This window comes from Hemitrygon akajei, chromosome 2, assembly GCF_048418815.1.
Source record: "Hemitrygon akajei chromosome 2, sHemAka1.3, whole genome shotgun sequence".
Classification (NCBI taxonomy): domain Eukaryota; kingdom Metazoa; phylum Chordata; class Chondrichthyes; order Myliobatiformes; family Dasyatidae; genus Hemitrygon; species Hemitrygon akajei.
The window spans coordinates 42,011,776-42,038,816 of record NC_133125.1 but is presented as its reverse complement, the minus strand read 5'-3'; the positions used below and the strand labels follow the sequence as shown (position 1 = coordinate 42,038,816).

Here is a 27,041-nt window from a genome sequence, read left to right as displayed (position 1 = left end):
CTTATAGGTGGTAAAAGCAGGAGGGCCAGCATTGTGGGGCTGTGAGTGGCTGAGATGACTACAACTTGATAGGAAACCTATCAGCCCTTTGCCTGCCTTATCCCCTGCAATGGAGTCAACTGAAAGATAATTAAGAAAGATACTGGATGAGGCCATAGCAGAGTTTGAGGATGACGTTGGAAAACTGAAATATATCAAGGGTAAAATAGTGTTAAATGAAAATGCCATGCCCAAGGTTTATAAAGCTGACCTGGTTTCTTATACCATCTGTGATAAAGTAGCTAGTGAGCTAAATCACATGAAAGCTGAAGGAATTCTTTCCAAGGTTGAGTGGAGCCTATGAGTAACACCAGTGGTCTCAGTAGCCAAGAAGAATGGGCATCACTTATTGTGGTCACACCAGTAGCACACAAGGATTATGCAAGTGTGCTGAGAAGATTCAAGCAGTAGTGGATGTCCCAAGGCTAAAGAACATGTCACAGTTGAGGCCAACTTTAGGATTTGTCAATTATTATAACAGATTCCTGCCAATCCTGGCTACCATGCTTACCTTTGAGCTCATTACTGGAACTCATTACAGATCAGAAAGAAAAGCCAATGGACAAAGCAATGCGGAGTGGCTTTCCAAAAGGTAAAGAAAATGGTGACATCAAACACTGTACTCACATATTAAGTTCCACATCGGCCAGTGAAGCTTGCCATGCACTGTTCCAGATGACAACATGTCCAGAGGAGAGGTAGCCAGAGCTGTCAGAACCACTTCCTGCAGTTGCAGAGTCAACTTCTACAACCATCGTGGAGGAGGACCCAGAACCTGAGATTGTTTCACAGCCACAAGTCTCCCCTGACAAGCGGACTGAACCCCCTTGTCAGGAAAGAAGTTGTCTCAGAAGAGTAAGAAATACTCCACAGTGATTAAGTCTTTAGAAATGAATGGGACAACTTTGAACTCTACTATGTTGTGAATGTCTATATAGTTGTTGCATCATATAGTATTGTGTGTGTGTGTGTGTGTGTGTGTGTGTGTGTGTGTGTGTGTGTGTGTGTGTGTGTGTGTGTGTGTGTGTGTGTGTGTGTGTGTGTGTGTGTGTGTGTGTGTGTGTTGACATGCATTCTATGTCGAGTTGTAGTTTATAGCTAAGCAGGGAGGAGTGTTGTGTATTTAATATTTCAGTAATATTTGAGTATTATTGTAAATATACTATAGTCTTTGTTTAAGTATTCTTGTTTAAATTATTTATTGTGGGTTATATGTAAAAGTTCATGAATGGCATACATCATCATGTCACCATGTCATTTGTGCATTCCTCACTTAAAATGACAACTAAACTAAGACAGGTATTTCTGGCTCTCTGTTTCCTTTCAATAGTTTAATGTTTTTGAATTACGAAACATAACAGTCTTGTTTTGTTTTGTTTTGTTGTGCTCTGTGTTGTTCTGCCAAACAATGTGGGTGTGCTATGTTGGCGATGGAATGTGGAACAACACTTCTGAGCTGCCTCAAGCATGCCCTCAGGTATGCTGTTTGTTCGTGCAAACTCTGTATTTCAATATACACATAATCAATAAATTTGAATCTTGAAAGTTGAAGAAAGCCCTATCACCTATTGATAGCACAATCCCATCCCCATTAGTTTTCCCTGTGTCCTATACCCACACCCCCCTCCCCACATTCCCATCAACTCTCCCCAGAATTTACTTGGGACAATTTACAATGGTTAATTAATTTAGCAAGATGCACAAATTTGGGATGTGGAAAGAAACCGGAGCAGCCAGAGGAAACCTGTGCAGTTCCATGAACGATACAAACCCCACAAAGACAGCACTGAATGTCCAAGTGACTGGAGCGGTGTGCCAGCAGCTCTACTCACTGCAGCCCTCACATAGACACTGTCTACAGTCAGCCAGGGATTGAGGTGAGTTTGTTGGTCAAGGTTGGGACACAGGTCCTAGTTTAGGGATGAAGCCCAGGGACCTCGGTCAGAGGTGAGAGGTTGGGGCCTGGATCTGAAATTGGGAGCTAAAGCCTTAGTCAGGGGTTAGGCTTGAGTCGGGCTTCACAGTGATGGACGATCACATGGATCAAAGGAAATGCCATTTATTGTTTTTTTGTCTTTTCTCCATTTGTCTGGCTGGAAATATGCACTCGTGTCTGCCCACAATTCTCCAGCCTTAGCATTTTAATATATCATCACCAATCACACAAAACCTTTAGCAAGGGAAACGCTTGTAAGTGAAGGTTGTTGCAGTTTCCTTCCATGCTAAGTTTCTTCATATCTATCCTTTGGAGATATAATGATAGGAAAACTTGGGCACAAATGGCAGTTTCTAGTATGAAGAATAGTAACAGGAAGAAATAACTGCTGGTTCGCAATCCTCTCAAAGTACTCCTAACATCCTATTTCTATCTACTTGCAGATATTTGCAGGTAAGGACCTGATTCAAGTTGGCAGATAGCTAATGCTGGTAGACACTCTCATCCATAATGTTTCTGTCACTACACCAGTCTGGACATCTGCTTTATTCAACAGTGGACCAGTGAAAACCAGACATGTAAGTGATACGAACATAACCAAGCTCAGGAAGACACTTCTTAAACTGTTTATGCAATGACACTTCAATTATGATTTAAAGTGCAAGATAAATGCACTTTGATATTGTTGTGTTGGCATATCTTTATAGAATGCGATGGCGTGCCAGTGGACCAGGAACACATTCACATTCTCCCACTTTTTGTTTCCTTCTGGATTACTCAGTCACTCACCCGGGAGCTTAAAGTTTCCAGTAACTTATGAAGATTATCAGAGATCTAATGGAGAGGATTGAACTCCAGCTTACTTCAGATGGAAGGTCTTTCAAATCGACAGCACCTATCTTATACCATTCTGCAGAGCTTTATGGCTTCCAACAAGACAAGATGGAATTAGGCATAATTCAGGTCAAACACAAAACTAAAGCTAAAAGTATTGTATTCGAGTGATAAATGCAAGCAAGCAGTAACATCCTTGCTCACCTGAATCCACCTATCACCTGTTCGCTCTTGCTCCGCCTTGTCTCTTCATTTTTATTCTGGTTATTCTGGTTATCTCCAGTCCAGATGAAAGGCCTCAGCCTGAAACACCAACTGTTCATTCCCACCATAGATGTTACTAAGTTCCTCTAGTTCTTTTTGTGTAGTTAGTGATTCCAACTTCTTCAGTGTCTTGTGTCTCCTATGTTAAGGAAAGTTGTGTTTAATTCCATTACATATGAGTCATCTGTGGGTTTCTGCGAACCACATATTGCTAAAGTTACCATTCATCCTCCTTTTACAGTCATCCACCTTGCTTAAGGATGATTAATTTCTCAGCTGTCAGTTCACAGAAAGTTCAGTCATAGATAAGATGACTGGCAGTAAGTTTGGGTTATAAGTATTATTGCAGGAACACAGTACTATGCAGAAGTCTTAGGTGTATATATATATATGTATGTATGTGTGTGTATAGATAGATAGATAGATAGATAGATAGATAGATAGATAGATAGATAGATAGATAGATAGATAGATAGACAGAGAGAGCTAAGGTGCCTCAGACTTATACACAGTACTGTGGTAATTTTATGAATTGCACTGTACTGCTGCTGTAAAAAAATTCCTGACATAGATGAGAGGTGATAAACCTGATTCTGAAATGGGTCTCTATTGTGGACAGAGTCTGGGAAGGGAGCAAGGATAGGGGAATCATGGTGGGGAAAGGGGGAGGGAGAGGGAGGGAAGCAGGGAGCACCAGAGAGAAGTTCTGTAACGACGAATAAAACTATTATTTGAAAACATATTACCTTCACTGGTGTCTCAGGGATGGGTGCCCGCTCCTGGCACTCTGTCTCTGCCACATGCCCCACACCCCTCCCGCGGCACTCCACCCTCACCATTGCTGACATCCTTTGCTCCCACCTGATTTACAAACTCGCTCTCCACTCCACATAACAAATACAGTACTGGGCAAAAGTCTTAGGTATCCTAGCTATATAGATATGTGCCTCAGACTTTTGCACAGCACTATACATGAACGACAAGAATTTATGAATGCCAGGTATAAAATGGAACAAGGTTGATTCACCAGCTGAAGCTTCATCCATTTCAACAAGTGGCTGTCATGAGGGCTGATCTGTAAACTGCCTTGGGCATCAAAGGTGAAAGTGGTAAGGCTAGTTGAGAAGATGGTTAAAAAAGCAAGCAGGATCCTGGGCTTTATAAATAATGGAATGAAATACAAGGACAAGGAAATTATCATGAACCTTTTATGTCCAGAACTGGAGTATTACACCCAGTTTTGGACACCAAATATTAGGAAAAATGTAAGTGTTGTAGAAAGTGAGAAGAAATGTTATGGAGTCATAGATTCATTGAGCAAGTCAGCATGGATGCAGGGTTTTTGGCCCAACAGGTTATTGCTGAACATGTTGTCCACCTTGCTAATCCCAATTTCCTACATTCATGTAGCTATTCAAGTCCTGTAGCTTTACTTTCTCAACTTGCCCTGCTATTTTTGTTACTGAGTGTCCAACACAGTTTGCAGGTCAGGGCTGATGACAGCCACTTTTTGAAGAGGACTAGTTAAATGATTCTTAGGATAAACAATTTTGGTTATGTGGATAGTCAGGAGAACCTGGTGTTGTTCTACTTAGAACATTGGAAATTGAGAGGAGGTCTGACAAAGGTATTTTGAATCATGAAAGGAAACAATGAATGCATAGACGGCTAACACAGTTCTCTGAAAGAATATGAGAATAAACAGAAGGGCTTGAATGAAGGTGTTTACCAAAAGAACTGAAATTGATATGAGGAATCTTGTTTTTGTATAGCCCAGCCACTTCCTGTAGAGGAGGGAGATTCAATTGTAGCATTGAATAGGAGAAAAAGTATCTGAAAGGAGTGCATTCTCTGGGCTAAGAGGCAAGTGCAGGAGTTTGCGACTGGATTGATTGTTCTTACATGTGGAATCAGCAGGCTGCGCGACCTCCTAGGTAGCTAAAACCACTCTGCGATTGTGCATTACCATTGAGGCCCTATATATATATATATATATATATATATATATATATATATATGTGTGTGTGTGTGTGTGTGTGTGTGTGTGTGTGTGTGTGTGTGTGTGTGTGTGTGTGTGTGTGTGTGTGTGTGTGTGTGTGTGTGTGTGTGTATATATATATATATACACACATACATACATACATACATACATACATATATATATTTGGAGGGGGCATAGATTTTTAGTAGTTCACAGAATTTGGATATCAATGGCAAGGCAGACATGTTTTTTCCATCCCGACGCATTCCTGAACAGTGAGACTCAACCACATCGATGGGTGTGAAATCACAATAAGTCACACTGGGTAAGGACAGCAGATTTCCTTTCTGGAAAGATATTATTGAAGCAGTTGGGGTTTAATGACAATTCAGTAGTTTCAAGGTCATCCTGGTTGAAATTATCCAGCCACTCGGCGATATGACACACTTTGCCAAGTCAATAATCCTGATCTCTGGACATCAGTCTAGAAACTTTATCACTGTGCTACTGTGCCTTCCACATGTCTAGAAAAGCTAGAACTGAAGGTACATCATTGGGAGAAAGAAGGACTTTTAGCAAGAAACATTTAATGTGTGTTATAAAAGAATGGGAAGAAGATGGCATTTGCAATGGAACATAATTGGATTTGGCAGTGAAATACCAGCATTTGCAGTCCTGTAAGTAGGTGCGAACATTTTTGGAATTTCTGTGCACATGTGAACATCACAGAGTCCAGAGTCAGAGCACCGAGCGCCAACAATTCTCCAACACTTACATTTGCTGATGTACCCATTGAACCTCCGACTGTGAAGTTTTCCAGGGATTTCTGTAGTGGAGAACAAAGGATTTAAGGTGATAGCGTTTTTAGATTTTTTGAATTGTTTGAGTTTATTTAATTGTTTCAAAAATACTTGTATGCATTTAGTTATGATAATTTTATAACCATATATAACCATATAACAATTACAGCATGGAAACAAGCCATCTCGGCCCTTCTAGTCCGTGCCGAACGCTTACTCTCACCTATTCCCACCTACCTGCACTCAGCCCATAACCCTCCTCTCCTTTCCTGTCCATATACCTATCCTATTTTTTTTTAAATGACAAAATTGAACTTGCCTCTACCACTTCTACTGGAAGCTTGTTCCACACAACTACCACTCACTGAGTAAAGAAATTCCCCCTCGTGTTACCCTTAAACTTTTGCCCCCTAACTCTCAAATCATGTCCTCTTGTTTGAATCTCCCCTACTCTCAATGGAAAAAGCCTATCCACGTCAACTCTATCATAATTTTAAATAACTCTATCAAGTCCCCCTCAACCTTCTATGCTTTTTGAAATACTTAAATAATTTTTGACTATTTTAACATTCCAATTAATCTTTAAAAGTAGTAGAACATTTCTGACACTCAGATTCAACCATTATGTTTTGACAGTTTTCACAATTTTAATTTTCTGATATGGCATTCTATCGTCGTATTTGTGGTTATGGTTTAACCTACATTATGGGAAGAAATTGGAACACCCAGAGGGAGAATGTAGAAACTTCTTCTAGTCAGCAGCAGAATTGAACCCAGATCCCTGGCTCTTTGATAGCTTTACGCTCACCGCTACACTACCGATTGAAGGCTCTGTCAAATTTTACTTTTTTTTAAACTTTCCATTCATATTCACTGGATGGATACAAAATAAAAATGCATTCTATCTAATCCCATGGATTCCTATCCAGGGAGTTAAAATGCACTGCTGATATCAGATTTTCGTAACCATGCTTTAGGGAGTCTAAAATATGCATGACTTAGAGGAAGATAAGGGCTTGTACTTTTTTAATTTGAAAACTTCAAGGACAGGGCTTCTTTAATGCCTCAGTAAATGTACAGTGTGGACTTGAATGTGCAAACAACAAGCTGTCAGCTTGCATACTGTTGTGGTCTGCTAATTAACCTCACAGATCCCGAACTTGTTTCTAATTATTGTGCAAATGTGTGGATATCAGAAGTTAATTGGACCGGTTACCATGCTCTTCCACAAGAATGAATTTTGTTTAATTAGTTTCATGATCTGGTGCTATGAAGGTTGGCCACTTGATGTTTGAGAATCCAGAGTTCAGTACAGATTATCGCCTTCAGGGAGACAAAAAAAGGAGAAAAAAAATGGCAGAAAGAAGTAATAAATTGCAGACTGGCTGGTGGTGAGAGGGGACCTATTGGGGTCCTCTTGGGGTGGCTGCAGTGGGGAAGAGATGGTCAGCCACCTCTTTCCAAATTGTGGATTTGCAAAGAATATCGGGTAGATGGAGCTCGTCAGCATGGGAAGGCAGTCCATCTAAGAGAGGGAAAACTCTGATTTTAAACCTCTGCTGCCTTGCGGCCAGACCCACTCATGGGAAAGGCTTCGGGAGTAAATCCTGAGGACAAATCCGGAGCTGGAGTCCCTAAGGCAGTCCGACGTTGTCTTCAACCTCGTTCTGGCAACTCCTGCAACATCACTGGTACCAAGCTGTATCGGCCCTTGCCCTTCCCTTGGACGACATCGGTGGCGTGGAGAGGGGAGACTTGCAGCTTGGGCAACAGCCGGTCTTCCATACAAGCCTGCTCAGGCCTGCGCCCTGGAGAAGACTTTCGAGGCACAGATCCATGGTCTCACGAGACTAATGGATGCCAAACATACATGCAAAGAATATGAGGAGATGAATACAAGGGAGTGTGACCCGCTTCAAGACCAGTGGTTACATCACCGAGACTCTCTGATCTACGGGCTGTTCCCGGAAACATAACATGATAGGCAGCAAGTACTGACAGAAAGTCACCAACACAGTGAAGGATGCACTTTGGTCTGCCTGAAATTTGTTGGTCTTTCAGCACAGCAGAATGTCTATAAAGGAATTCTGCAGACGGGCACAGTCCAGACTGCAGGGCTCCATACTGAGGGGTGCACTGAGGCTTGGTGCAGACCACGCCATGGGGAAGTCCCACAGTGTAGGCTCCTTCAGCTCCTGCACATGGAGGGGCAGAGTTGGCTGGAGAAGCATCTCGAACAATAAAAAGAGTAGATCCTCCCATGGGGCCACAGGAGTGGCATGGTGCTACGTAGATTTCTTTTCTTTTTAATAAATAAGTTTACACTGCTGAATGCATCGACCACAAATGCCCAAGCTTTCTGCACCTTTTCTTCCTTTATATATTCTTTGGTTATGAATAAAGTCGTTTTTAAAAATAAAATAATACTTTTAGTTCTAGGAATGGGCTCTTTCAATATGTCAGTCTGGTGACCTCTCTTTCATTTCAAATCTTTATTTTCAATTCCTGAAAATTGCTTGTTGTCATTTGTAATAAAGAGAGGTAAATAATTCACTTCTGATTTTTTAGCCCTTTATTCTTTCGAAAAGCAATAATTGTGACAGATCCCTTTTACAAGCTGCTGTTTGTAATAAAGGACATTGCCATTAAAGGACTGTTTTGTTAGCTCTTCTGATGGGATGAAGCTCTTTTTATTGACAGCTCTAAAAGAGAACTTTTTGTTGTCTACACTCCTCTTGCTATTTATCATCACTGATGTAATTAGAATCAAGTTGACATTATAATTTCTTTTCTGGTAGAGAAAGACAGTTTAAATCTGTACAAAATAAGAACGGCTACTAATTAGTATTATACTTTAATTGGCACCATTTAGTATTTCCTTATAGAAATAAATAAATTGCATTTATCAGTCTTCTACCAGGGAAGGGGACTGGATTTAATACTGCAATTTATTTCACTCTCAACAACAGAACGAAACATCAGGAGCATAGATTAATAAGTATCAAAGCACAATCCAATCTGAAGTAAAAGTGAAAATATTATGAATATGTAGTAAGTCAGTGAGCCAGATGAAAGAGATATTTTGATGTTTCAAGTGTGTTGACCTTCATCTGTCTGATTCGGAACACTTACCTGTACTTTACAAATGTGTACTTTTCAATTGCAAAGATTGATAAACATGTTGCTTATTTCCAATGTTTTCATTTTTTTTAAAGATCCTCATAAATAACTTTAAAAAAATCAAACAGAAACATTGACCTCTCACATGACAGTGCATGATTGTCCATAGGCCCGGAAATGCTAAACCTTTGAAGAACTGAAGGACCATGAGGGTAATGTGGCTTAAGGGAGTAGTCTGTATCCACCAGGTAAAATTATATGAATTTATATTTGTTATTGTACAATGTAAGAAATAATCTTTTATTTCAAATATGAAGCAGTGAAATAAAAGTATGGTATAAACTATCCAATGGCAGATTTATATTTGGATGTGTAAACATTTTAGCATGTGGTCTAGTTAAGATGTTTAACCCTTTGGAACAGTGGAACTGGATTTTTGGATAATAAAAGTTATTCTAAAAATTCACAATATAATACCAGTATAATGTAAGCATAAAAATATATATCTAAGGTATCTGAGATGAACTCTGGTTATATAAAGTTAAAGCAATTTCTGAGATTCAAAAACTGTGAAATAAAATAAATTGTCGCAATATTGTATTATGTTTCCTCTGCACTGAATGTCCTCTGCTGTTGAGAGACCAGTCAGTACAGATCAGTAATAACATCTCCACCTCACTAATAATCAACATAGGCACACCTCAAGGATGCATGCTTAGCCCACTGCTCTACTCTCTCTACACTCAGGACTGTGTGGCTAAGCACAACTCACTACCATTTATAAATCTGCAGATAATTCATAAAGTGATAAGTCTGTAAAATCTCAGGTGGTGACAAGGAAGTGTACAAGAGTGAGTTAGATCGGCTGGTTGAGAGGTATTGCAATAACCTTGCACTCATTGTCAGCAAGACCAAGGAACTGATCATGGACTTCAGGAAGGGGAAGTCAGTAGAACACATACCAGATCTCATTGAGGGTTAATAGTGGAAATGGTAAGTACCTTTAAGTTCATGAGTGGCTCAGAGAATATATCCTTGGTCCAAAACATTGATGCAATAACAAAGCAAGCACGCCAGCAGATCTAGCTTGTTAGGAATTTGAGAAAATTTGGGGTGTCACCAAAGGCTCTTGCAAATTTCTACAGGTGTAAGCTGGAGAGTATTCTGACTGGTTGATTCACAGCCTAGTGTGGAGCCTCCAATGCAGAGGATCACAGAAAGCTGCAAAGGGCTGTAAACTCAGCCAGCTCCACCGTGGGTACAATCCTCCCCACCATCAAGGACATCTTCAAGAGGTAGTGCCTTAAGAAGGGGATATCTATCATTGAGAAGCTTCACCATCCAGAACATGGCCTCCTATTCTGAGAGGATGGACAGGAGGCTGAATGAAGACCCACATTCAATGATTCTTCCCCTCCACCATCAGATTCCCGAATGGTCCATGAACAACACCTCATTATTCCTTTTTTATCTGCATTATTTACATTTATTATTTTTCAATTTATTGTAATTTTATGTCTTTGCTCTGTACTGCAGCCACAAAACAACAAATTTCACATCATTTGAGACAATGATAATTAATCGGATTCTGATGTTAACTCTATTCCATTATTTTTTGCACAATTGACTTTGTTCTTGTTAATTTAAAGGCACAGGCACTTCACATTTTTATTTTGCCATACAATCAATTGTCCATGAAACACCCTGGTTTCCTTGGCTGCGTAAATCCAGGGAAGACAACATCCAACGCCAGCCAAACTCATGAGATTAAACCGCTCTCCCATCCCAAACCCCTGTATGTGTCGATGCTGTGTAATTTGCTTCCCTGCTACAACTTAATGCCATGAAGTAATAAACAGTGCTCTGCATACAATTAAAGGAATTATATTTGTGAATCTTAACTAAAGGGTTAGTAAAGAATAACAGAAAGAAAAGGGCCCATTCTAATTAAACAGTCAAATGTGCACAAGTTGGAGCTCATTTTGAACTTCTCTGTCACTCATGCACTGGGCCCTCAGTCAGCCTGAATGCCCACACCACCTTCCGAATGTCGCTTGCAATCCATCTTGAACAAACAGGTCTCCCACCGGATCGTATGCTACGACCGGTTCTCCCCAGCATCTTCTCTCTTCATCTCCTCGCGAACAAAAGCTCCAAGACCAACCTTAGAGTCCCTCATCAGAGAAACCTCCCCTTAATCTGACCATCCTAATTGGATGGCAGACATTTCTCCTCATCTCTTGTCTTCAACAGTAACCCAAACAAGCATGAAAACAGAACAGGCTGCTCTTACAGAGCTGCCAAAATTTAATACATACAGCATAACAGTAAAAATATGAACCAGGGCATTACATCCACATAATAACAACGTCTGTCAAGCGTGAATCACTTCTCGAAATTATTCATTGGTACTACGATGAATCAAATGCTATTATTTGTTACAAGTCTTGTTCCAAAATGGTTCTTTGGACAGGGGACAGGAGAGAGGACAGATTTGAATTCTGTGCATCCATCATGATCAGAATACTTCTTTTCTCAAGATAACATTCATAGACACTTTGCCCTCATTGCCTTTGACCTGCTTCACCAACTGGAAATTTTATTTTAGATTTGCCCTCAGTAACTCTAAGGTTGATCTGGGATCTGAATCCAATGATACATGCAACAACTGTTTACTCATGTAAGACTTTTCAGACTACTAGTTCAACTTTCAAAAGAATGTGGGTGTAATTTTTGAGGTCTCAATGCTTCTGAAGTGCTGCCAATGGTGTCAAGGTCATATATACACTATTTCCAGTGCCTGAGTACTGTGGCCTAACATCTGCGCTCGGATGTGTGATTTGCAGGCAGTGCTTGACAGAACCGGAGGTTCACTAAACAATGTGTTCAGGCTGTTTAAAATTTCACTTTAAGAGGCTCATTTGATCAGATTTTTAGGCTGATGATTGAATCGACTTTTGTTTCGTAAAGGAGCTTGTGAGTGCCCAAATTTTTTTTCTCCTTAAAAATCAAAACTTGACTTTCAATTGATCATTTATAGCAGAATAACCCTGGAAGTTTCATCCAACTTTTGACAGAAATTGTTGTAGCGCTTCAATTTCCTCAGCTGCGTAATGACAGGATGAAATCGCCGCTCCATAAAATAACCCAAACTAAAGCAATTACATGGGTTAGATTTGGCTACAACAAGCTAACTGTCTGCGTAATGAAAGATTTGGATGAAGTGGATTTAAGTAGCATGAGTACACGCAGAAATTTACAGCCATGTTAGCAGTGAACAAAATGTGAGTTTGTTACCAGTAGGAGCCATTGCTGACACAGGGACAAGACAGACATTTATTGCCCATGTCCATTGCCCTTGAAAAGTTACAGGGAGTACAGAATTTAGATTTATTTGCCACATGTACATCAAAACAAACTGGGGAATGTATTGTTTATATTAACAAACGACACGCCCAAGGATGTGTTGAGGGCAGCCATAAGCCACACATCGCAGTGACAATATAACATGCCCTCAATGTTCAGCTGAACAACAGCAACAAAATAACACAAGACAATCACAGAAAAACAAGCCCTTTTACCACCTTCTAACCCACCCACCCACTCATTCACACACACAGATAGGTCTCTAACCACAGTACAGGCCATCTCCTGGCCTCCAGTGCTTGGACGTGGATTATTAGACTCGCAAACATCTAGGTGTCAACCTCAGGACTCATCAGTCTTCGAGTTATTTCCCCAAAATATCCTCCAGAATTTGATGCAACAGTGATGAAGACTTCATGGTGTTGTGACACGTGAGAGAGTAGTCTCCCCTGCTACTGTTCACCTAGATGGGTGGAAGTCGGTGCATTAAGAGGTGCTGTCAAAGTAATGCTGGCATATTGCTGCAGTGCGTCTAGCACCCATAGACCCTGCGGCTGCATTGCATGGATGGTTGAAGTGGCAATTACTTAAGGCTGGTTTGATCAGGATCATACCAAGTTTTCTGAGAGCTGTAGCTCCATTCATTTATGTGGGGAGTGATTCACCAAATTGTTCATGTGCAAAGTAGATTCATAAAACTATATAGCATATGAACAGGCCATTCAGCCCAACTTGCCATGCCAACCAAGATATGTATCCAAACTAGTCCCATTGCAAAGTTCAAAGTAAATTTATTATCAAAGTACACACACGTCACCACATGTTACCTTGAGTTTCATTTTCTGCAGGCGTTCACAAAGAAATACAATGGAATCAATGAAAAACTACACATAAAGACTGACAAACAACCAAGGTGCAAAAGAGCACAAGTAGTGCAAATACAACAAAAACAAATAATAATAATAATAATAATAATAATAAATAAGTAAGTAAATAATACTGAGAACATGAAATGTAGCGTACTTGAAAGTGAGTCCTTAAGATGTGGAAGCAGTTCAGTGTTGAGGTGAATGAAGCCTGCTTTTGGCTCTTATTCCTCTAAACCTTTCATATCCATGTACCCATCAAAATGTCTTTTAAACAGTAAAATTGCAATTGTGTCTATGGCTTCTTCTGGTAGCTCGTTCCACATACTTACTATTCCCTGTGAAAACATCTCCTTTTAGATCTCTTTTACATCTGTGCTCTCTCACATTAACTCCATCAGCTCTTGTTTTACCCTTCTGTATCCTGTACTCCTCATGAATTTTATATACCTTTATCAGGTCACACCTCAGCCTTCAAGGGGAAAAAGAAGCTTTAGCTTTTTCAGCCTCTATTTCACAATCAAGCCCCCCCAACTCTAACAATCTTATGAATCTTTACTCACCCTTTCCAACTTAATGACCTCCTTCTTAAAGCTGGGCTACCAGAACTGCACATAGTATTCCAAGTTTGGTTTCACCAACAACTTGTACAGATACAACATCACATCTCAACTACTTTACTCAATCACTTGACCGATGAAATCCCAACTACTATACTCAATGACCTGACCAATGAAGGCAAACATGACCAATGCCTTCTTCAACATCCTATCTACCTGTTGGATAAGGTTGAGTTCAAGCTTCAGGTTGGAATCCAGATAATCTTTCTTCTATTTCAATAGACAACATTTCAATCAATATCTGTTTCAGGTACACAACAGCCTGCATCCAAATTTCTTCTCAGAGATGCATCCAGGTGATAATTCGCATCCCATGACAAAGAAGAAAATCATTTCTGTATGAAAATTACACTGGGGATAGTGCTGATTACATACTGTACATATATCTAAATTATTTGCTTTGCTTCCATCTCTGGGACTTACCATACTGTTGTCAAAGTCGATGTAAATTTTTTTATCAGAGTACATACATGTCACCACATACAACTCTGAGATTTATTTTTTTTCTGTGGGTATACCTAGCAAATCTACAGAACACCAACTGTAAACAGGATTAATGGACAACAAACTGTGCAAATGCAGATATAATTAATAACAATAAAAACAAGCATGAAATAACAAGATAAAAGAGTCCTTAAATGAGTGTAGCTATCCCCTTTCATTCAAGACGGGTAGTTACAGTTCTTGAACCTGGTGGTGTGAGTCCTGAGGTACTTGTACCCTCTACCTGATGGCAGCAGAAAGAACAGGGCATGGCCTGAGTGGTGAGGTTCTTTGAGAATGGATGCTGCTTTCCTACAGCAATGTTTCAGGTAGATGTGGTCAATGGTTCAGAGAGCTTTATCCATGAGGTACTGGACTGAATCCACAACCTTTAGTAAGATTTTCTATTCAAAGGCATTGGTGTCCCCATACCAGGCCACAATTCAACCAGTCAGCACACTTTCCACCACACATTTATAGAAGTTTACCAAGGTTTTTGATGACATACCAAATCTACGCAGACTCCTGAGGAAGCAGAGATGCAGTTGCGCTTTCTTCACAATTATATTTATATGATGGGTCCAGGACAGGTCCTCTGAGATAACATTAAATTTATTGTTATAAATATACTAATAAAGTCTTTTTTTCTCAGTGTAAGAAAACTCAGCACAAACACTCTAAAATGATGACCTTGTACACTAATGTAGAAAGGAACAAAACAAATAATGTCAATAGGTCAGGCAATATCTTTGGAGGGGTATCAATGGGTGATGTATCAGGATGAGATTCTTCATCAGTGCTGGAAAGGAAGGGGAAGAAGCCAGACTAAGAAGGCTGGGGGTAGAGGAGGAGAACTAGCTGGCAGGTGAGGGAGAAGGTGGCTGAGGGGGAAAGAAGTAAGAAGCTGGGAAGTGATAGGTGGAAAAGGTAAAAGCTGATGAAGACAGATTCTGATAGGAGAGGAGAGTGGACCAATGGAGAAAGGGAAGGAGAAGGGGCACCAGAGGGAGGTGATGGGCAGTTGAGAAGGGAAGGGGTAAGATGGGAGCTAGAATGGGGAGTTGCAAAAGAGAAAGGAGAAGGGGGAGAAATTACCATAAACTAGAGAAATCAATGGTCATGCCATCAAGCTGGAATGTGAGTTGTTTCTCCTCCAACCTGAGCATAGACTCATCGCGGCAACTGAGGCCATGGACCCGCGTGACAGAATGGAAATGGGAAATAGAATTAAAATGGGTAGCCATTGGGAAATCCCGCCTGTTGTGGCAGATGGAGCAAAGGTGCTGGACAAAGTGGTCTCTCAGTCTACCTCGGTTCTCTCCGATCCAGGAGGACCAGATACACTAGCTGACCCTGACAGATTCACATGTGAGACTGTTTGGGGCCCTGAACAGTGGTGAGGGAGGAGCTGAAGGGGCAGGTATAGCGCTTGTCCCACTTGCGGGGGTAAGTGCCAGGAGGGAGATCAATGGGGAAAGATGCATGGGGAAGGGCATCACAGAAAGCGTGATCCCTGTGGAAAGTGGAGATCAGGGGTGGGGGCGGGGGAGAGGGAAAGATGTGTTTAGTGGTAGGATTCCATTGAAGGTGGCAGAATATGTGGAGAAACTGGTCAATGTGGAGAAACAGAACCGTGTTGTAAGTCGTTATCACTTTGTTATGTGTGGGAGATTGACCACGGCATTTCCTGCCCTGGAGCAGTAACCGCACTTTCAAATTACTTTGCACATGGATTATATTTCCTAAATAAGTTATTGGTGTTGCACTAAGATTTGAGTAGCATTAAGCCAGTCACTAGTCTGAACAATTTTGTAATTGTTACTCTGTTAGATCAGGATTGTATGTGTTGGCCATCAAGACCTGGATCCACAATTCTTGTAAGGCTAGATTCCCGAATAGCATATGAGAGAGTCATGATGGAGAACTTGCAGGTTATGCTGGTACTTTGGGCTAAATTCTCACTATCTGGAGAATCTGAGGGCTCCAGGCTGATCTGCAGAGATAAAAGGACACCTGAAGAAAATGTAATGCTTACATTGCCACACATATTAGGCAGGTAGTGCAGGAGTCCCCTGAGGTCATCTCCCTCCTAAACAGATATACTGTTTTGGATACTGTTGGGGGAGATGTCTCATCAGGGAAAGGCAGCAGCAGCTGAGTTCATTGCACCATGGGTGGCTCTGCGGCACAGGAGGGAAGGAAAAGGAGTGGGAGAGCTATAGTAATAGGGGATTCGATTGTAAGGGGAATAGATAGGCGTTCCTGCGGCCGCAAACGAGACTCCAGGATGGTATGTTGCCTCCCTGGTGCAAGGGTCAAGGATGTCTCTGAGCGGCTGCAGGACAATCTGGAATGGGAGGGTGAACAGCCAGTGGTCGTGGTGCACATAGGTACCAACGATATAGGTAAAAAACGGGATGAGGTCCTACAAGGTGAATTTAGGGAGTTAGGAGATAAACTGAAAAGTAGGACCACAAAGGTAATAATCTCTGGATTACTACCAGTGCCACGTGCTAGTCAGAGTAGAAATAGGAGGATATTTCAGATGAATACGTGGCTTGAAAAATGGTGCAAGGGGGAGGGATACAAATTTCTGGGGCATTGGAACCAGTTCTGGGGGAGGTGGGACCGGTATAAACAGGACGGTCTGCACCTGGGCTGGACTGGAACCAATGTCCTAGGGGGAGCGTTTGCTATTGCTGTTCAGGAGGCTTTAAACTAATGTGGCAGGGGGATGGGAACAAGGGCAGAGAGACAGAGGGGTGTAAAATGAGGGTAGAAGCAAAAAGTAGTAAGGTGAAAAGTAAAAGTGGCAGGCAGGCAAATCCAGGGCAGAAACTAAAAAGGGCCACTTTTCAACATAATTGTATAAGGGCTAAGAGTGTTGTAAAAACAAGCCTGAAGGCTTTGTGTGTCAATGCGAGGAGCATTCGTAACAAGGTAGATGAATTGAATGTGCAGATAGTTATTAATGAATATGATATAGTTGGGATCACAGAGACATAGCTCCAGGGTAACCAAGGATGGGAGCTCAACATCCAGGGATATTCAATATTCGGGAGGGATAGACAAGAAAGAAAAGGAGGTGGGGTAGCATTGCTGGTTAGAGAGGAGATTAACGCAATAGAAAGGAAGGACATTAGCCTGGAGGATGTGGAATCGATATGGGTAGAGCTGCATAACACTAAGGGGCAGAAAACGCTGGTGGGAGTTGGGTACAGGCCACCTAACAGTAGTAGTGAGGTTGGGGATGGCATTAAACAGGAAATTAGAAATGCGTGCAATAAAGGAATAGTAGTTATAATGGGTGACTTCAATCTACATATAGATTGGGTGAACCAAATTGGTAAGAGTGCTGAGGAAGAGGATTTCTTGGAATGTATGCGGGATGGTTTTCTGAACCAACATGTCGAGGAACCAACTAGAGAGCAGACCATTCTAGATTGGGTATTGAGCAATGAGGAAGGGTTAGTTAGCAATCTTGTCGTGCGAGGCCCCTTGGGTAAGCGTGACCATAATATGGTGGAATTCTTCATTAAGATGGAGAGTGACATAGTTAATTCAGAAACAAAGGTTCTGAACTTAAAGAAGGGTAACTTTGAAGGTATGAGACGTGAATTAGCTAAGTTAGACTGGCAAGTGATACTTAAAGGGTTGACGGTGGATATGCAATGGCAAGCATTTAAAGAGTGCATGGATGAACTACAACAATTGTTCATCCCAGTTTGGCAAAAGAATAAACCAGGGAAGGTAGTGCACCCGTGGCTGACAAGGGAAATTAGGGATAGTATCAAGTCCAAAGAAGAAACATATAAATTAGCAAAAAAAGCGGCACACCTGAGGACTGGGAGAAATTCCGAGACCAGCAGAGGAGGACAAAGGGCTTAATTAGGAAAGGGAAAAAAGATTGAGAGAAAGCTGGCAGGGAACATAAAAACTGACTGTAAAAGCTTTTATAGATACGTGAAAAGAAAAAGATTGGTCAAGACAAATGTAGGTCCTTTACAGTCAGAAACAGGTGAATTGATCATAGGGAACAAAGACATGGCAGACCAATTGAATAACTACTTTGGTTCTGTCTTCACTAAGGAGGACATAAATAATCTTCCGGAAATAGTAAGGAACCGAGGGTCTAGTGAGATGGAGGAACTGAGGGAAATACATGTTAGTAGGGAAGTGGTGTTACGTAAATTGAAGGAATTAAAGGCAGATAAATCCCCAGAGCCAGATGGTCTGCATCCCAGAATGCTTAAGGAAGTAGCCCAAGAAATAGTTGATGCATTAGTGATAATCTTTCAAAACTCCTTAAATTCTGGATTAGTTCCTGAGGATTGGAGGGTGGCTAATGTAACCCCACTTTTTAAAAAAGGAGGGAGAGAGAGACCGGGGAATTATAGACCGATTAATCTGACATCGGTGGTGGGGAAAATGCTAGAGTTGTTTATCAAAGTTGTGATAACAGCACATTTGGAAAAAGGTGAAATCATCGGACAAAGTCAGCATGGATTTGTGAAAGGAAAATCATGTCTGACGAATCTTATAGAATTTTTTGAAGATGTAACTAGTAGAGTGGATAGGGGAGAGCCAGTGGATGTGGTATATTTAGATTTTTAAAAGGCTTTTGACAAGGTCCCACACAAGAGATTAGTGTGCAAACTTAAAGCACATGGTATTGTGGGTATGGTATTGATGTGGATAGAGAATTGGTTGGCAGACAGGAAGCAAAGAGTGGGAGTAAACGGGACCTTTTCAGAATGGCAGGCAGTGACTAGTGGGGTACCGCAAGGCTCAGTGCTGGGACCGCAGTTGTTTACAATATATATTAATGATTTAGACGACGGAATTAAATGCAGCATCTCCAAGTTTGTGGATGAAACGAAGCTGGGCGGCAGTGTTAGCTGTGAGGAGGATGCTAAGAGGATGCAGGGTGACTTGGATAGGTTAGGTGAGTGGGCAAATTCATGGCAGATGCAATTTAATGTGGATAAATGTGAGGTTATCCACTTTGGTTGCAAGAACAGGAAAACAGATTATTATCTGAATGGTGGCCGATTAGGAAAAGGGGAGATGCAACAAGACCTGGGTGTCATTGTACACCAGTCATTGAAGGTGGGCATGCAGGTACAGCAGGCGGTGAAAAAGGCAAATGGTATGTTGGCATTCATAGCAAAAGGATTTGAGTACAGGAGCAGGGAGGTTCTACTGCAGTTGTACAAGGCCTTGGTGAGACCGCACCTAGAATATTGTGTGCAGTTTTGGTCCCCTAATCTGAGGAAAGACATTCTTGCCATAGAGGGAGTACAGAGAAGGTTCACCAGATTGATTCCTGGGATGGCAGGACTTTCATATGAAGAAAGACTGGATCGACTAGACTTATACTCACTGGAATTTAGAAGATTGAGGGGGGATCTTATTGAAACGTATAAAATTCTAAAGGGATTGGACAGGCTAGATGCAGGAAGATTGTTTCCGATGTTGGGGAAGTCCAGAACGAGGGCTCACAGTTTAAGGATAAAGGGGAAGCCTTTTAGGACCAAGATGAGGAAAAACTTCTTCACACAGAGAGTGGTGAATCTGTGGAATTCTCTGCCACAGGAAACAGTTGAGGCCGGTTCATTGGCTATATTTAAGAGGAAGTTAGATATGGCCCTTGTGGCTAAAGGGATCAGGGGGTATGGAGAGAAAGCAGGTACAGGGTTCTGAGTTGGATGATCAGCCATGATCATACTGAATGGCGGTGCAGGCTCAAAGGGCCGAATGGCCTACTCCTGCACCTATTTTCTATGTTTCTATATATCACCGAAGAATTTCAGTCAAATAACTCCCGTAAAACTGGTATCAAGTGGCCACCAGTTCTTTAAGAACTGTGCATTGCTGTCTTTGAAGATTTGTAGATATTTAGAATTGTCTTTCTTAATCGGAGTGCCAAGATGACTCTGAGCAACAACTCCCTTCACTGATACCGACAGTAGATGCTCTATAACCATCTATGCGAGTTTGTCAGCAGGCATTACAGCTGCCTATAAAGAATGTGAGCATTCAGAAATAAGCCTGTTCTGGATTTTCGCACTAGGTTTTGTGTTATGCATTGAAAAAGCTATTGTGTAACCATGCAAACAAGTCAAAACCAATACAAAATAGTCTAAAGTAATTCCCTTGGGGAAGTCTACAGCAAATCTGTCAGTACCTTCTGGAAAGCAAGTCTTACTTTCCCACTTCGTCCGAGAACTTTACCAACACTCTGCGAATTAATCTAAGTGTACTATGTTCAACTGAAAAAATGCAGGCTGCTAAATTGGTCAAATTCCAGGGATGAATTTCTAGCAAGCTTGATACTGAGTTACCGTATAGTTGCCCTGGTGCTGTAGTCACAGCAGAACAATGTTGAACTGCACACACCTGAATTAAATTATAAAATAACCTGGTGCCAAGAGACCGGTGGTCATGCATCACTGATATCAGCCTGCTTGTATTAGCCTCACTAGGCAACAGAAAAACCTGGCAGTGCATAGTCTGGAGTCTACAGGCGACATTTACACTGGCTTTAGTCCAACGTAACCAGCTTGAAATCCATGACTGACTCTTAAACTGGCCTTCAATGCTGGAGTTATTACTTCAATTGTCATTTACACTATCTTTATTCAAGAGCTGAATCTGTGGCAAATCCCCTATCTCGCTGAAAACAAAGGAGTTAAACAAAGTTGTGGTGTACTTGCGTGGCTGTTTCTGAAGGATGATAAACGACTAGCAGCATGCTACAAGGCAGTAAATGCATTGAAGAGATTCTCATGGCATCATAAATCTGAAAGGAGTTTTGACTGTTCCTTGAGTCTCACCTCACCCCGAAGGCCTAATTACTGCCGTAATAAAACTTGCTGAGAATGTTTAAATCTTTCCTACATGTTCATGTTTTTCTTGTTTTTTTTCAACCATCTGAAGGTTATGACTCATTCTAAAATTAATGAATTCTTTTTTGATGCTGGGATGGTTGTTGGAAGTTAAGAGTACATTAGAAAACCACGCCCAAAGAATGCTGTGTAGAAAGATGATGTGGTCCCCCCCCCCCTTTTACATTGGTGCAATTACCCCCAGAACTGAAAATACACACCAAGAAAAGGCCTGCTTGACATGCTTCATTTTTCTCAGTAACTAAGGTTCAAACCACTTACCTCACACAATCTCTTTATGGTCGCAATGCTTCCATGTATGTTAGACCATAGGTAATAAAAAGTAGAAGCAGATGTAGGCCATTCAGCCCATCGAGTCTGCTCCATCATTCCATCATGGCTTATTTATTATTACTCTCAACTCCATTCTCCTGCCTTCTCCCTGTAACCTTTGATACCCTTACTAATCAAGAACCTGTCAAACTCCCTTTAAAAATACACATTAACTTGGCTTCCATAGCCATCTGCAGCAATGAAGTCCACAGAATCACCACTCTCTGGCTGAAGAAGTTCCTCGTCATCTCTGTTCTAATGGGAGGTCCTTGTATTCTGAGCCTCTGCGCCGAGACTCCCCAACTATCAGAAACATTTTCGCCACATCCACTCTATCCAGGCCTTTCAATAATCGATATGTTTTAAGGAGATCCCACAACCCTCATTCTACTAAATTCCAGTGAAGGCAGGCTCAGAACCATCAAACGGGTCTCAAATGTTAACCCCGTCATTCCCAGGACCATTCTGGTGAACGCCTCTGGACCTTTGCAGCTGCATCTACTGTACCTCAGAAACTAATTTGATGGTCTGTTGTTGGGTTCCTGCATATTGTCAACATACATTGGTATATGTTTGAAAGCCTGTAATAGCATTGAAAGCATTCAGGCCATATGAACACAGTGGCTGATTCAGCATTCATTGTTCTTAGGCCATTCCTCATGAATGAAGATGGTTTCCTTCTAAAGAAGAGAAAATCTGCAGATGCTGGGACAATTTGCTTCCACTCCAGTGTTATGGTGACTAATTAAGCAATCTGTGGAAGTGGAGCTGAAGGCACATGATGGGGCCATCAGGAGAGGGCAGCTTGGAAAGTAATAGAGTCTCACCACCATTTATGATAAGCTTCCGTGTACTCCTGTTAAATGCATTCAAGATTCTCTATGTTTCCCTGAGTACTCTTTTTCCATTTTGGATATTGGGCCAAGAATTCCTTCAGGTTGATAGTGATGTCACACTACTTCAAGAAGGCTTTGAGAATATTCTTGAATCTTTTCCTTTGACCAGATGATACTCACTCCCCATGATAGAGTTTGAAATAGAACTATCTATTTTGGAAGCTGGTGCCTGCAAGTAACTTGGTCTGGCCTTTAAAGACCATTGAGTGTAATTGGGGCCTCAAAGCTGGAGATGTTAGCCTGGAAGAGGATGCTAACATTGATTCACTTATTCTTCCAATGGATTTGGAAATGTTTGACATGATAGCTTTGATGATAACACACAAGAGCTTTGAGGCGCCTGCTCCATCATTATAAGATGTACGAGATGTTGGCGAGGCCACATTTGGAAGATTGCATTCAGGTTTAGTTGCACTGCTATAGGAAAGATGACATTAGGATGCAGAGAGTCCAAAGGAGATTTACTAGGATGTTGCTGAGAGTTGAGGGACTGGATTAAGGAGAGAGTTTGAGCAGCTGGGACCTTATTCATTAGAGCATAGCAGAATGAGGATGATTTTATGGAAGGAGAAATGGGGTTAACATTTCAGCTCATAAACTCTTCAGCAGAAGCCTTTAACTGATGAAGGGTTTCCGACCTGAATTGTTACTCTGGTTCTCTTTTGACAGATGCTGGATATTCTCTAAGTATTTCCAGCATTTGCTGCCATTATTTCATTTATATTTTTGTAAGCAACATACCATAAAAGAAATCTGATTCAATTCTTTTTTTTCACTAAAAGTCAATGGAGAGTGATGTCAGTCATGGCATCCAATGATTGGTTGATTTGATATTCCTCATGACATAATGCAGCTGACACTTCTCATTATCGATGTGACAGACAGAACAACTATCAGCAATTCAGAACAGACTGACTGTAATCTCTGCAGGTAGCTACCGTTGGGAAGGTGCAAATGCATCTTTAAAGAACAAACAAAGTAAAAAGAAACTGAATTTTTGAAATTAAGTTTTCCTAATACCATGAGTTTTTTGAGCAGCCCATAGAGATGATTATACTACGTCCAGCACTTTGATACACTGATATAGAGTGAAATCCAATTTCAAGGCCAGTGTATGGATATTTAAAAACATCTTCCTAAGTGTTTGATCATAAACAAGAGGCACACTCAAAATGCTGGAGGAACTTTTGTTTATGTTTTGTAATTCGAGTGTGGTCACTTTTACTTTAAGCGAGGCACAGATGTATACAATTCACGTATTTCTACATATAACCCCTAATGAATTATTTGAACAAATAAAGAATGCTTAATCTTTATTTACAGTGTTACTCAAATATTAAATGCACATCAAGATTAAAAACCAATCCATTCTAGATGGACAGACAGCACATTTAAATACACTGGAAACCAGTTAATTGGGTCATCAGTTAATCGTGGCAGCTGCTTATTTGGAATAACCCTTAAAGTACAAAAACTAATGGAGAAAATTGCCAGGATTCCCTCCATTTATATGGGACACCATGCCACTTAATTGAGGCAGGAGACTGTTGCTAAACAGATTCTAACCATCATCAGTCGCTTGCACTTGTATGGCTGTTAGTTACTACAGTGTGCTTAGAGTGAACAGTTTTTAAATAGCATCAGTTGTGAGTGTTTGTGTTCAAGAAGGAGTGATTTTTGTCACCGATAGTTGCAAAAAATAAGCAGTAAGACAATTCAGAAATGTTTTGCTCACTGTGGTTTCAAGCATTCAGGCTTGAAGATGCCAAAAATGGTCAGGGTGAAAATTAAACAATTACATTCCTTCAACAAATTCGGGACTACAAAAAATTTGAAGGTACCAACAATCATCTTGAATGTTACAATGAGAATGAAGATTTGGAGGGTGCAGTTGTCAATCGCATTATAGAAAGGCAACCCATTATCTTTGCTACTTTTGTTCATTGCACACACTGGATGAATTCTTCCATGAACAACTAGTAGGAGCTAATACACAGTTTTATAGCACTATAATGCTATTTGTAGTGTTCTAATTTGTTCTGTACTTCATTTAAATACATAATTTGTCATGAAACTTCAGCTAAATGGAGGAACCACTTAATTGGGCCTAAATGTACTAGTCCTGGTGTGTCCCAATTAACTAGAATCCATAGTATTTCATTTCCACGTGCTACTTTCTTAATTCATGGTAAGTGGGTCCTGTGTTTTAGGATTTTAAGATTGGGTGGTGAAGAAGGGAAATGGCATGCTGGCTGGTGAATATAAGGAAAGAGGTTTGATGTCCTTGGATAAATGTTTTTACAGAGCACCTGTTGACCAGGAGCTCAAATGCTATTAACACTCCTGATTGGAAATACTGGTGCTTCATATATTTCAAGTGCCACCCTGAATAGAAAGCCTCTGTCATGAATTAGTTTATTTCTTGTTTGAATTATTTTGACTGAACGTTCAATTTATATTGTACTGGAGCAATATATTATTAAGCTTGCCTTATGGATTGCTCATGTTTGATACAGCTGAGATTTCACAACTGCCACGGTGATTTTAGCCTGAGAGGTTTGTTATTGACCTCACTTCGATTTCATTCTTCGTGACTTCACCACAGCTGCCCTGTTACCAGAAAATCAATACGTTGGTATCAGGGTATCCTGTAATAAGATATGAAGGCACTCAATATTTAATTCTTTTTCAGGATTATCTTACCTCAGGTTTATTTGGGACAGCAGCTATTGCAATATCTACATAAACAAAGGTAACTTTAAACTTGTACCACTTTTCCTGGAAATAAGCACTTCTAGACATTAACACATTATTGAGCTGAGGTCTTCTGCAACATATTGCATAGTTCATAATACTCCATAACTAATACCGCTCTGTTTACAGATGAAGTTAAAGAAAGTCTGCTCATATATACTCACATCTAAACTAGTAGCCTTTAAAATGAAATGTTAATATGATAAACTTTGAGGTTATTTACTTTTTCAAAAACTTACTAGAGGCACTATGCGTTAATCTATAGGATTTTTTACACAGTGGATTCTAGTTAATTGGGACACATTGGGACCTATATATCCTGGCAGATTAAGCAGCTGCCCCAATTAGCCAAAGTTCCATGAATATAGATAAAAAGATATAAAAAAGATAAACTACCATTTAAATGAGTAACAAATTATGTATTTAAATGACATACATAACAAGTTTAGAATACTACCAATACTACTACAGCACTGCAACACTGTATATTATTCCTAACAGTTATTGATGGAAGAATTCATCCAATGTACACTGCCACTTTCCTTTGACTGTAAATGAATGAAATCAGCCCAGACAACTAGTGCACATAATGGACTGCCTTCATACAATGCTATCAATGATTGCATTCTCCAAATCTTCATTTTCATTGTAACATTCAAAATGATTTTTGATATCTTCAAATTCTTGTATGTAATTCCAAACTTGTTGAAGTAGTGAAATTGTTCCATTTTCACCTCTGGCCGTTTCGGGCATCTCCAAGCTAGAATGTTTGAAACCGCAGTGAGCAAAACAGTTCTGAATTATCTTACTGTTTATTACTTGCCAACTATCGCTGACAAAAATCACTGTTTTTTGAACACAAACATACACAACTGACGCTATTTAAAATTGATCGTTCTAAGCATGGCATAGTGTCTAACAGCCATCACAACATGTACATGGCTGATGCTAGTTTGAAACTGTTCGGCAACAGTCTCAAGCCCAAATTAAGTGGCATAGTGTCTCAATTTAATCCCACCTTCTTTGATTTGTTTTTGTTCTTTAAGAGTTGTCCCAAATAAGCAGTTACCCCGATTAACCAACGGCCTAGTAAATTGAACTCCACTGTACTGCTCCTCTTAATTGAGTCTAGTTGCTTCATCTAGCAACACACACGCTTCTTTTTGAATGGCTACATTATATGATATGCACTTAACCAAAGTCCAACTGAATCAATTCTTTTCAGATCATTTTTTAAATAAGATACAGGCAATGTGACACTCAAAGGGACAGATCAGGTTTTCAGAACCAGTTTTGTTCCTGTGAAACGGTAAAATTCAGCTGAAGTTAATATCCGTTGCCTTGCTTCTCTATCCTGCCAGAACACAGACAGGACCTGATAAATTGCGGGGCTAAAAAATAACAGAGATCAAGCATGTTAAAACAACTTATTCTGATTGATTTGAAATGGAACAACTTGAGAAGTGTCTCTGCAAAATAACACAGATTTTAAAATGGATTGTGTGTGTAGGGGGAGCAAGAATCTCACTTCTGATTATTTATTACCTTCTAAGTGATATTAAACAGTGCCTGGCAGTCCTTAAAAAAGTAATTACATAATTTTTATCCCTCTACCTTGAAGGAGTTGACTCACATTGAAGTTCCATGGGTGTTTGTTGTGCCTCGTTCCTAATGAGGTCATTGAGGCTGAGCTCATCAACACTTGGTGAGAGCAGTCAACAGCACAAATCCTTTATGGCCCAGTCGGTTCCACATACACGACTCTGGGCACCACTTTTACCTATTGATTGGACAATTACTACTAATTTCAACTTTCATGCTTTCTTAAATGTATAATATTAGGGGATCTTAGAAGTAAAAGG

General features: G+C 40.5%; 1 long non-coding RNA gene across 1 annotated transcript in view; it reads right to left on the bottom strand.

Moving 5' to 3' along the window:
* Nucleotides 1–3,031: 3,031 nt before the first annotated feature.
* LOC140737365 (uncharacterized) overlaps nt 3,032–27,041 on the bottom strand; it is a 37,694-nt gene continuing 13,684 nt past the window's right edge. Inside the window, exons 2-3 of the long non-coding RNA XR_012101119.1 lie at nt 5,830–5,880; nt 3,032–3,212 (exon numbers count right to left, since the gene is read on the bottom strand). This is a non-coding gene — a long non-coding RNA (uncharacterized lncRNA). The remainder of the gene's footprint in view (nt 3,213–5,829; nt 5,881–27,041) is intronic.